Raw genomic sequence first — 13,021 nt, forward strand, 5'->3', positions numbered from 1 at the left:
CCCCCCCCCCCCGCTTCAGGCGACGCGGGGCCCGGACCCCCGCCCCCCCCAGGGCCCCCCCCCCCCCCCACCGCCGGCCTGGCCCGGCCCGGCCTGCCGCTCCCGCCCCGCCCCGCCCCGCCCCCGCGACGTCCCCGCCCCGCTGGCCCCCAGGCGTCCTGCCATTGGCCGAGGCGCCCTCACGTGCCCTCTAACGCTCTTCCCCGCAGTCCCGCCCCTGCACGCGGCACCGGTCCCACCCCCTCTTCCCCTGAAGCGTTCCGGCTCCCGGGGATCTCCTCGGCGGCGGCGGCGGCGAAGGGACGGTCGGGTGAGCCGAGCTCAGTCTGGGAGGGGGCGTGGGGCTGCATCGGCGGCGAGTGGCCGGCACACGCGGCGCAGGTGCAGGACGGAAAGAGCAGGGGACAAGTCCGGCGTGGAAAAGCCACGTTTGAAACGGATGGCAACAACTTCTGCAGCCGGCGGGACGTGGCCTGGCGTGAACGGCAACCTCTCGGCCTCGCCCCCTCGCCGCCCCCGCGGCGCCCCCCAGGCTCTAAGGCGCCAGCGCGCGGGAGCGCAGGGCCGGCCGAGGAGGCCCGGGGCCGCGCGAACGGCAGTTTCGCTGGGCCCCACTGGGCCCCGCCCCAGGTCCCAGGCCCCGCCCCCGAGGCCCTCCCTCCTCCTCCCGTGTCGGCCCCGCCCCACTGGTCAGGCTTCAGCTGCGCCAATGGGATTTTATTTTATTCTTCGATTTGGCCCGATCTTAAACCACGTGAGGAAACCTCTGCATTGTGACCAGGCGGTCACGTGATTTGTCTCAGCTCGCTAACCGCTCTGGGGAGATGAGTTTTGCGAAGGAAGAAGGTTAGCTTGTTAATATACTACTTCCGCAGCCTGTCTGGTGGCAAAAACCAATGGAGAGCACTAATGACAGGCACGGAGCCTGCAGAAAAGCGTTAGGTAATAAGCCTCCGGGAGTGAACGGATCCACGCGTGAGAAGCGTTGCCTCACTCGTCATGACGGAGGGGCTGGATCTTAACCCGGCGCTTAGACACATTGCGTTTTCTTACGCCCCGGTTTTCGCTCTTGAAAGTTGCTAGGCAAAGCGTTTTCGGTTATTCTGTTCTCTGCGATGAGAAAGCTAAAAGAAGAAGAAGGAAAAAAAAAGATCTAAAGTGAGGAGTGTCGTGGGAGGTCCTGAAAGTTAAGTTCTGCCTGCAGGTGTCTGAATGTACGCCTTCGCCTTCAGACGAATATAGCTGCAGGTAAACGGCACAGCCTCAAATGGCTGGTGGTGCAGAAGAAACGGTTCTGAGTGGGACAATAGTTTATCCAAACAAATACTTAAAGAACATGGGGGAGGGGGCAGAACAATGCCCCTCGTTAATTTAATAACGTTTCATTAAACAAATTTTATGTTTATTTTATTTTTGAAAGAGAGGGAGCATGAGCGGGGGAAGGGCAGAGAGAGAGGGAGACACAGAATCCGCAGCAGGCTCCAGGCTCTAAGCTGTCAGCACGGGGCCGGATGTGGGGCTGGAACCCACAAACAGTGAGTTCATGACCTGAGCCCAAGTCGGGCGCTTAACCAACTGAGCCATCCAGGCGCCCCAACGTTTCATTTTTAAAAATAAACATGCTGTCAATTTAACAAACCCAGTATATACCCATGTCTAACAGGAGTAGTTCTAAAACTATTAGTTTATGACCATGGAGCTCTAAGGGAGCTGAGGGACTTTTCCAAGACAAGTCTGTGCCGCTGATATCCTTGTATCATAGCCCCTGGTGCAGTGTTGCACATCATTCACTCAAGGGATGTTTGACGCCCACTGTGTGCAAAGCACAGGGCAAGGGATTGCGCTGTGAACAAGGCACTACCCTTGTCCCCCACTCCATGTCCTTGAGGCAGAAATGGAAGAAAGCCAGCAGTCAGAAGGATGTGGCGCTCAGCAAGTCTGCGGGGACTGGGGTGCAAGAGTCTGGCTCAGAAGCACCCAAGAGCCCTTCACGAGTATTTTATCATGGCGAGAGATGAGAATGAAGGAAAGTCTCCCGATTCAGACTCTCGTAAGCCTTGCCAAGGAGCTGGACTTCTTTTTGAATGGGATTTGGGGTCCCCGGGTGTGTGTGTGCACGTGTGCCTGGGGTCACCTCTTCTGAGTGCCCCCATCTTCTATGTTCATCAGGGTGCTGCCCATATCACAGAAAAACCTCTCTTCTTCAGACCCTGACTCTTCTGGAACACGTTTCTGCGATGGCCTTTGGTAACCTAGAAATGCTTTTCCCACGTCTGCTTTCCCCGGAGGATGGATTGCTTCAGTTAGGCCCCTGAGGTCTCTCTGGAGGAGCAGAGAGGGCCCCAGAGGATCTAGTTTTCCTGCTGCCCTGCCTCCACCAGCCATCGACCCGCAGAGAGGCCTGCTGCTTCACTCTGGAGAGCAGAAGGGGTGCGTAAAAGCAGGGCAGAGAGAAGGCCCTTGGTTCAGAATCAGAGCTGCCCCTTCATACCTCCACTTTTAGAAGCTCTTATCTTCAAGGATGCCTATGACACAGTGGCCCTGCCCTCACGTTCTCCTCTGACGCCGGTCCCAACCCGGCTGTGTCTGCCACGCTGCCATTTTGATCTCCTCGACCCAGAAAGCCCCTTCTCTTGGCTCGCTGGACGCCAGCCCCGGCGGCTTCGGTCCTGCCCCGCTGGGCTCTCTGAGCACCGAGGCGGTCTTGTACGCTTGGATTTTCGGCTGAGCCTCCCGAGGCAGCAATCACGTCCTAGGCACCCTGTGCTTCCCAGGGCCTACCGTTTGTTCACAGATCCCACTGCTGCTGTGGTCTAGCCCCGCCTCTCAGACTGTTCTCTTTCCTCCTGCTGCTCTCATTGGCCGTCCTCCCCCAGAGCTTGGGACGTGCTGGCAACCCCCTCCAATGTGTCCATGTCACCAGCCCTTCCCCCCCCCCCCCTTCTGCTGGCGGGGTAGTGGGGGGAGGTGCCTAGGGCCTGGGCTGGATAGTAACTTCTTCAGGGCCACCCCTGACACTTCCCCACTGTAGAAGTTCAACTCATTTACTCACCCCCACCCCTTTTCCTGACTTGATTTCCACTGACACATCATTAAAGAACTCACTTCTTGTTGAAGTTGGACCTATTTATTCACTCACTACACATTTGCCTGCAGATTTGGCGTGGAGCCATAGGGAGTAAATATAAGTTGGCTTGCATTAAAATGAAATACCCACGTATGTGCCCTTGTGGAGTGCCGACCACAGTGCCGGGTGCATGGCAGGCGCTTGGTAAGTGTAGGTGCCACCGAATGGGCAACGGTTTGATGCGAGGCGCTATTCAGTTTCAAGGACCCAACGACACCCCCCAAAACACCACCTCTAGGCTCAAGGGCACCCAGAGAGCTCTGTTAAATGAAGTAAAGCCTTTTGCTTGGCTCTTGAAGAGCTTTGAAAAGTGCCACGAGCCAGTCTGTCCCCCTAGCTGGTCCCACTAGCCACCCAATCCTGCAGCGCATGTCTGGGGTCCTCCCCCCGGGACACAAAAAGGTGAACCATCTAGGAAGGTTTGGAAACCATCAAGTTTCACGGGTGGTTCTAAAACCATCTATGAAAGTTCTAAAAAAAGTGTTCTAAATATTTTAATGACTTTCACATCCAAGGTATTAAAAAGGGAAACAACACAAAATATAATTTCATTTTCATGTGACTAGGGTGAAATATAGTCCCTTTCTTTTTCCCTCTTAAATCCCCAAGTCCAGCGAAAGAGATAAGGCTGGATGGAAATAACCCGAGATGAAGACAAGGATACCATAAGAGCATTAGAGACCCCGGGTTAGGAGGTTTGGGAGAGAGGAGGGAACGTTCAGCGGCTGCCAGGGAGCAGAGAGCTTGCTGGAAGGCAAGGTGTTGATAAGTAGCTGCAGGCCGCTCAAGTGTTGAGTTTGAGTTCTTGTCCTAAGTTGTGGGTTATTGGTTTTAACAGGCAGGAAACATGGCCCCGTCACGAAGTTCTAGCTGGAAATAAACTAATGAAAGATGTGTGTAGAGAGGCATGCGGTGGTCAAGCAAGCGAGAGGGAGCGAGCAAAGCACGCTGGGGCTGATATTCTGGGAGCTGTCCCTATTCCCACACCTCACTCAAGCCCTCTAAACAGATGGTTCTTAAAACGGGTGATTTTGTTCCCCAGGGGACACCTGGCAATGTCTAGACAGTTTTGTTTGTCACAGCTGGGTGGAGGGTGTGACTAGCACCTAGTGATTAGAGGCCAGGGAGTCTCTTGAACACCCTCCAGCTCACAGGGCAGCTTCCACAAGAAAGCACGCTCCCATCCCAAATGTCAACAGCGCCGAGGTGGAGAAACCCCGGTCTAAACCCACGTAAAACGGATATGACACAACCCACCCTTTCCCCTTCGTGGTTACTGTGAGCGCCGCAGAAGGTGATGGGTGCGAAAGCCAGAACTTCATTTAAGAAGAAATTGTCCATCTGGGTGGAACTCTACAGTTTGCTGAATGCACCACACGCACACACGCGCACACACACACACACACACACACACACCACACATGTCATCCTCTTTTTGCCACAGGAAACCCAGAGAGAGAACAGCTCAACTGTGCCTTAGAAAGATGAGAACACCATGCTGATGTAGTGAACAGAATTCCCTTCCAGGCAGCGACCCCATCCTGGGAGACCGGTGCAAACCACTGTCCCCGTTAGAGCTGAAAGGTGATGTCACCACCTTTCCAGAAACAATTCGGAGTTGTTACAAAGGACACAGAACTTGAAATTTGCTACGTTAACCATTGAAACGTACAGTTTAGTGCTGTTAAGTATATTCACACATGCACATCCAGACTTTGTTCATCTTGCAAAACGGAAACCACTCCCCATTCCCCTCTTCGGCCGGCCCTGGAACCCAGCACTCTACCTTCTGTCTCTGTGGCTCTGATGACTCTAAGTACCTTAGTGTTAAGTGGAATCACACAGAACTTGTCCTTCTGGGTCTGGCTTGTTTCACTCAGCATAAAGTCCTCAAGGTTCATCCATGGTGCAGCCTGTGACAAGATTTCTTCCTTTTTAAAGCTGAATAACATTCCACTGCATGGATAGACCACGTTTTGTTTATCCCCCATGGTTTGCTGAACACTTGGGTGGCTTCTACTTCTTGGCTATTGTGAACGGTGTTGCTATGAACTTGGGTGTGTAAATATCTCTTTGAGACCCTGCTTTCAATTCATTGGTGTGTATCCAGAAGTGGAGTTGCTGGGTCACATGGCAATTTTGCTTTTAATTATTTGAGTAAACATACTGGTTACCAGAGAGGCTACACCATTTTGCACTCCCACCAACAGTGCACAAGGGTTCCAGTTTCTCCAAATCCTCATCAACACTTGTTTTTTTTTTCCTGTTCTTTCTTTCCTTTTTTAAAGTTTATTTATTTATTTTGAGAGAGTGTGAGAGAGTGCTTGTGTACCCGTGAGTAGGGAAGGGGCAGAGAGAGAAAGGAAGAGAGAGAGAATCCCAAGCAGGCTCTATGCTGTCAGTGTGAGGCTTGATTCCATGAACCACAAGATCATGACCTGAGCTGAAATCAAGAGTCGGATGCTTAACCGACTGAGTTGCCCAGGCGCCCCTGTTTTTTTCTTTTTTGATGGTAGCCAACTTAACTAGTAGGAGGTGATATCTCAGTATGGTTTTGATTTGCATTTCCCTAATTCTCAGTGATATTGAGCATCTTTTCATATGCTTGTTGGCTATTTTTATTTTTATTTACTTATTTTTCTGGAGTAGCACTTTATTTATTTATTTAAATTTTATTTTTAAAAATTTACATCCAAATTAGTTAGCATATGGTGCAACAGTGATTTCAGGAGTAGATTCCTTAGTGCCCCTTACCCATTCAGCCCATCCCCCCTCCCACAACCCCTCCAACAACCCTCTGTTTGTTCTCCATATTTATGAGTCTCTGATGTTTTGTCCCCCTCCCTGTTTTTATATTATTTTTTTTCCCTTCCCTCATGTTCATCAGTTTGTCTCTTAAAGTCCTCGTATGAGTGAAGTCATATGATATTTGTCTTTCTCTGACTAATTTCGCTTAGCATAATACCCTCCAGTTCCATCCACGTAGTTGCAAATGGCCAGATTTCATTCTTTTTGATTTCTGAGTAATACTCCAATGAATATATATACCACATCTTCTTTATCCATTCATCCATCGATGGACATTTGGGCTCTTTCCGTACTTTGGCTATTGTTGATAGTGCTGCTATAAACATGGGGGTGCATGTGTCCCTTCGAAACAGCACACCTCTATCCCTTGGATAAATGCCTAGTAGTGGAATTGCTGGACCATAGGGTGGTTCTATTTTTAGTGTTTTGAGGACCCTGTGTGCTGTTTTCCAGAGCAGCTGCCCCAGCCTGCCTTCCCATGCTGCACAGAAGTTTTAAATTTTGATGTCCCCCATCTTTTCTTTTGTTTCCTATGTCCTTGCTGCCGTGTCCAAGGAATCGTTGACAATTCCAATGTCAAGAGGCTTTTCTTCGTATTTTTTCTGAGAGTTTTATGGTTTTAACTCTTCTGTTTAGATCTTTGATCCATTTCGAGTTAGTTTTTATATGCGATGTGAGATGAGGGTCCAGCTTCATTTTGCACGTGGATGTCCAGTTTTCCCAAAACCATTTCTTGAAGAGACTGTCCTTTCCCCATGAATGTTCTTGGCACCTTTGTTGAAAGCCATTTAACCATTCCAGGGGTTATTTGGGGGCTCCTTGTTCCGTTCATCGTCCTTTAAGCCCGTCTTGATGACAGTAGCATCCTGTTTTGATTACTGTAGCTTTGCATAATGTTTTGAAACAAGAAGGAAGCGTGAGGCCTCAACTTTGTTCTTCTTTTTCAAGGTCACTTTGACGATTCAAGATCCCTTGAGATTCCACATGAATTTTAAGATGAATTTTTCTATTTCTTCAAAAAATTCCATTGGGATTCTGATAGGGATTGCATTAAGTCTGTAGATTGCTTTGGGCAGTTTTGATATCTTAATAACATTAAGCCTCCCAACCCACAAACACAGGATGTTTCCCAATTGATTTGTGTTGCTTTTAATTTCTTTCAGCAATGTTTTGCAGTCTCTAGTGTACAAATCTTTTACGTCTTTGGTTAAGTTTATTTTAAGTATTTTATTTTTCTTGATGCCATTGTAAATGGAATTGTTTTCTTAACTTCCTTTTTGGAACGTTCAGTTTTAGTCCATATAAACAACTTATTTTTTATGTGTTGATTTTCATATTCTGGAACTCGAGTGAGTTCACCGATTTTTTTTTTAATTAAAAAAATTTTTTTTTTATTTTGGAGAGAGAGAGCACAAGCAGGGGAGAGGGGCAGCTCGATCATGACCTAAGCTGAAATCAAGACTTGGACACTCAACTGACTGAACCACCCAGACCCCCTGGAAGAAGTGCTGTGTTGAACAGAAGTGGTAAAAGCAGTCATATGGGTCTTGTTCCTGATCTTAAAGGAAAATCTTTCAGTTGTTCACCATTGAGTATAAAGTGAACCGTTGGCTTTGTATAAACAGCCATTTTAGAAAATGTTTATTTATTTTGAGACACAGAGAGAGAGAACATGAGTGGGGTTGGGGCAGAGACAGGGGGAGAGAAAGAATCTGACAGTGCAGAGCCCAATGCGGGGCTCGATCTCATGTATCGTGAGATCATGACCTGAGCCAAAATCAAGAGGCAGACACTTAACTGTCTGAGCTACCTAGGCACACGCGCACACACACACACACGCACACATCCATTATTATAGTCAAGCAGTTTCCTTCTATTCTTAGTTTGTTGTTTTTATCAAGAAGGACTGTTAAATTTTATCAAATGCTCTTTCTGCATCAATTGAGATGACCATGTGTTTTTTTTCTTTACACTCTGTTAAGTGATGTATTATGTTGATTGATTTTCATACATTGAACTATCTTTGCATTCCAGAAATAAATTCCAATTGGTCATGGTGTATAATCTTTGTAATGTGCTGTTGAAATCTTTTTGCTAGTATTTTGTGGAGGATTGTTGCATTGATATTTGTCAGGGATATTGGCCTATAATCTTCTTTTATTATAGAGTGTTTATCTGGCTTTGGTATCATGCTCATTTCATAGAATGAGTTTGAAAGTGTTCTTTCCTCTGCAATGTTTTGGAAGAGTTTGGAAGAATTAACCGGTGTTAATTCTTCTTCAAATGTTTGGTAGAATTCACCAGCGAAAACATCTGGTCCTGGGCTTTTCTTTGTTGAGAGGTTTTGGATTACTGATTCAATGAGACTGTCTTTTTAGAATGAATGTTTTGACTTTTACATCTAAATGAATTCCCGCCTCCCTGCCCCCAGAGGACTAGTCCTTCACGTCCAAAGATTATGCACCTTTTATAACCATGCACTTTCCTCAGAAGAGTGTTAGAACATGTTTTTGGAAGGATAAGCTCTGAAGCCATTACTTTATTACCATATACATTTTCTTCTTATGTAGGAAAAAACAAGCACGTCTAGACAACATTCTCAACTTTACTCAGCTTGGCATACAAGGACTTTTGGCTTTTCCAGATACCAAACCTACACTCAGAAGGTAGAGAAGAGTTGCCACCAGGGGGTGCCTGGGTGGCTCAGTCGGTTGAGTGTCCAACTTCAGCTCAGGTCATGATCTCGCGGTCTGTGAGTTCGAGCCCCGCATCGGGCTCTGTGCTGACAGCTCGCAGCTCGGAGCCTGGAGCTGCTTCACATTCTGTTTTCACCTCTCTGCCCCTCCCCAGCTTGTGCTCTATTTCTTTCAAATATAAACATTAAAAAGAAATTTAAAAAGTTGCCACCGTATAAAGTGTGTAATAGGATATAGAAGGTGCTGGAGGCTTATAACACCATGAGTTCTGACTCACAGTAGACTGGTTTGGGACTAATGACAGAGGGATCTTTCATATGGTAAGCTCCTAGGTAAGGAAGTCTACAGGCCCTGGCAGCTGTGACTTCATGGGAGACTGAGAGAATTGGTACGGAGGGTCCCAAGTGCTGCCACTTGGTGTTGTCACATCTTGTGCAAGTTTGCAGGGCTGAGTTTCTGTGGTTTCTCAGAGCTGTGATAACCTGCATGTAAAGCCAGGTCAGAAAAACAGTCAGACCCAGGATTCTGCTAACTCAGCCCAACTGGCTTCTAGAATCCTCGGGAGTGTTCTTCAGTGAACACTGAAGAACAGTGTGTACTGAAACCACACTGGCCTTGAAGTCAGAGCCATTCGCCACTAACCACTTTCATTCATTCATTCACCCATCCATTCATGTATTTAGCCACTCATTCTTTACTGAGCCCTCCTAGCTATGTCTTGTTTACTTACACACCTCGGGGCTCAGCTTCCTCATCAACTCAGTGGAGAGTAAAAATGCCCCTTTGAAGGGTGGGAGGGAGGTGGGCTAAATAGGTGACAGGATGAAGGAGGTCACTTGTCCTTATGAGCACCCGGTGATGTACAGAAGTGTTGAATCACTATATCGTACCCCTGAAACTAATATAACACTGTATATTAACTAACTGGAATTAAAATGAAAACAAAAAAATGCCCCCTCGAAGATCTTTGTAAGATGAGAAATAGCTTATGTAAAGTTCCCAGCACAGGGTGTGGTCTGTGACCTGTGTGGCCACCCTGGGCCACGCTCAGAAGGCCCCATGCTTTAATTGTCAGACATTATCATCTTGAAATTATTAATATATTTTTTAATGTTTATTTAAAAAATTTTTTTAAACGTTCATTTATTTTTGAGAAGAGAGAGACAGAGCATGAGCAGGGGAGGAGCACAGAGAGAGGGAGACACAGAATCCAAAGCAGGCTCCAGGCTCCGAGCTGTCAGCACAGAGCCCGATGTGGGGCTTGAACTCACAAGCCATGAGATCAAGACCTGGGCCAAAGTTAGGCACTCAACCAACTGAGCCACTCAGGCCCCGATATTGGCATTCTTAAAGAGTGTAGTTCCTTCTCCCATTTTAAAATTGAACATTCCTAATTTTTGTTGTCTGATGTTTCCTTTGATTTGCTTGAGGTGATTGTGTCTTTCTCGAGGTAATGCTTCTGGAGCTGGCAATGACCTCGGCTTTTAAATGATGACTCCACATGCTGGCCTGAGTCAAAATTTTCAAGCAAGAGTAAGTTTTCTTTAGGCGACCCTGATGTCTCTTTGTGCCTCTCTTTCCTGCCTATGTAGCCCTAATGCAAACCTGATCTATGAGAAGGGTATGTAACTCATTAATATAACTCATTCATATAACTCATTCATATTAGGATAGAAATATGACTGTTTAGACTGCCTTTCCATGCTTTATGTCTTCCCGTCTGCACGAGCTCTGTCCCAGGCAGGCACACAATAGTGCTCAGGTTTCCTCAGTGCAGGAACAGGGACCTCTCTAAGCTAACTTAAATAAAAACTGGAGATTTGTGGGCAGGGTCCCGAGGTAAGAGGGAAGATACAGAGATTAGGGGGCGAGAAAGCCAGATGGAACAGGTACTGGAAACCTCCATACATGTTGTAAACAGTCATGGCTGTGTGAGAAATGAGCCCACAGACCCAATCAAAGGAGGGATGCGCAGACTGGGAGCACTGGGAACACAGCGGGTGGAGGCTTTAATCAACGTTTTCACAAGAGCCAGTGTCTGGTAAACAGGCTCACTGGGGCAGTTACAGCAGACAATTTATCTCCTAGAGTGAAGCCCTCCCCTGGTTCCTCACTGGCTGAGCACTACAGAGGTAAGTCCCTCCCCTGGTTCCTCATTGGCTGAGCACTACAGAGGTCACAGCCCTACCCGGAAGTCGCCTATGCCCACGTAAAACAGGAAGTAGTCTGATTGGAACAAACGTACATTCCCTGAGGTGTCGCAGAGACTTTCTGCCCCTCCTCCATTTGTTCTTTGGATGTGCTCATTGCAAAGCCCATGAAAATAAGCTCCCAACAATAAGCCCACGAAACAGAGCGGGGGGTGGGGTGGGGGGTGGGGTGGGGGGGTTGAGGGGGGGCGGGGGTGGGGAGAAGAACCAGGAAGTGAAGTGTCTAAGGGTTTGGGACTCCATTGTGGGGGGCGGGGTTCGTACGTATTTCCAACAGGTTGTAAGCCTACTGTTAACTAGCACGGCTTTTATTTGGTATTTCTGAAAATGAGTCATCCCTCTTACTTATCGCAGCTGCAGAGGCCCCAGAGCTGGTGTAGAGTGGCAGCTGTCCCCTAGCGCCTGGTTCCCTGAGGCCAGGCCTGCCACAGCCTCTGTCCTTGGCTTTCCCTGTGAGTCCCTCCTCTGTGGATCTTCACGGTGTCCCCTCGTTCCTTGGGCTCGTCTGTCTGTCCTTACAACTGCAGTGCCTAACGGTAGTGCTGTGGGCAGGAGGTGTATGGCCCCTCCCAAATTCATATGTTCAGACTCTAATCCCCAACATAATGGCATCTGGAGGTGGAGGCTTTGAGAGGTGATTAGGCCATGAGGGTGATGGGGCCCTCGTGATGGCCTTAGTGCCTTTATCAGAGACCCTGGAAAGCTTGCTTCCTCTCTGTCTCTGTCTCTGTCTCTGTTGTTTTCTCTTCCCTTCCCTGCCTGTGAGGACACAGAAAACCATGAAGAAGACTCTGGCCAGACACCAGACCTGCCGGTGCCTTGATCTTGGGTTTCCCAGCTTTCCAGACCCATGAAAATACATGTTTGTTGTTTAAGCTTCTCAGTCATGGTATTCTCTTACAGCAGCCCAGACCGCTAGAATAGTAATACTAATACTAATAGTAGATTGCTTTAATGGCCCCAGTTCTTTCCTCCTCCCGTACACACACCCTTCTCCCACTGTGGGCAGAGCATGCTTCCCTGCCTTATGACTTTGGGTCTCCCCCGGATCTGCGTTGGCCAGTAGGATGAGGCAGGAGTGAAGGCATTTCAGTTCCAGGCCTGAGCCTCAACAGGCCTTGAGTGTTTCCCTTTGCTCCTGGTGCATCCACCATTGTCATGGGAAAGAAGTTACTCAGGCCAGCCGCTGGTCCTTGGAGGAAGATGGCTCTTGGAGCAGCGCCATCCCAGCTGAACATACGTGAGCCACCCCTAGGCAGCCGTAGACGTGGGAGCACGCTCCAAGCCTGGTCTGGACCTGCTGACCATTCCATAACCCACGGATCTGCAAGATGAAAGGATGTCTATTTAGGTCGTTGAATTTTGGGATGTTTTTGCTACACAGCACATTTGGCAATAGTTGTTTGGCACAAGATAGAGCCAAACCATCAGAATAAAGGCAATAACTTAGAAAGCTTATGTTTTCTCATCATTTACTGCACTGCTGTGCATATCTGGAGTTGGATTACAGTGGTGGAGAAGAAGACAAGCCCTTTCCTGTCTAGAACTGACATTCTGGTGGGGGAAAGCAGGCAATGCATTTGTAAGCAAACACATGAGTGAGATCATTTTGGATGTTGACAACTACAAAAAAAGCAAAAACAAAACAAGGTGGGTAACGAGCTGGCCTGTGCTGCCCGATACAGGGGCCACTCACCTGCCACATGGACATTTACATTTAAGTTAATGAAAATGAAATAAAATTTAAGTCGATTATTCGGTCACCCTAGCCATATTTCAAGAAGTCAGTAGCCAGTTTCCAGTGGCTTCTGCATTGGGCAGTGTTAGATACAGAACATTCCCATGATCACAGAGAGTTCTCTGGACAGTGCAAGGTTAGACTCTACAGGGTTCCTGGTGGGGGACGGTGGCTACTTGGCCTGCAATGAGCGGGGGAGATTCTCTGAGAAGGTAGAGTTTGAATTGGGATCTAACGAGGGAGTCAGCCATGTCAGTTATCAGGAAAGAGCATTGCAGCCTAAAGACCAACTGGTGCAAAGGCCCTGAGGCATAGATTGACATGGGCAGTGCAGTCTGACTTAGACCATAAAAGGGTCACTCTGGCTGAAGAATAAGGGTGGGTGGGTACAAGAGTGGGTGGAAGAATTTGGAATGCTAATTGGCAGCTTTCACAGAGAACG

At 48.2% G+C, this 13,021-nt stretch overlaps 1 long non-coding RNA gene across 1 annotated transcript; it reads left to right on the top strand.

Annotated features, from left to right (window-relative positions):
• Positions 1-242: 242 nt before the first annotated feature.
• On the top strand, positions 243-3,116 carry LOC125909161 (uncharacterized). Its single transcript, XR_007453565.1, has 2 exons — positions 243-1,248; positions 2,208-3,116. It is a non-coding gene; the product is annotated as an uncharacterized LOC125909161 (long non-coding RNA).
• Positions 3,117-13,021: the final 9,905 nt, after the last annotated feature.

Source organism: Panthera uncia, assembly GCF_023721935.1.
Source record: "Panthera uncia isolate 11264 chromosome B3 unlocalized genomic scaffold, Puncia_PCG_1.0 HiC_scaffold_1, whole genome shotgun sequence".
Taxonomy (NCBI): Eukaryota; Metazoa; Chordata; class Mammalia; order Carnivora; family Felidae; genus Panthera; species Panthera uncia.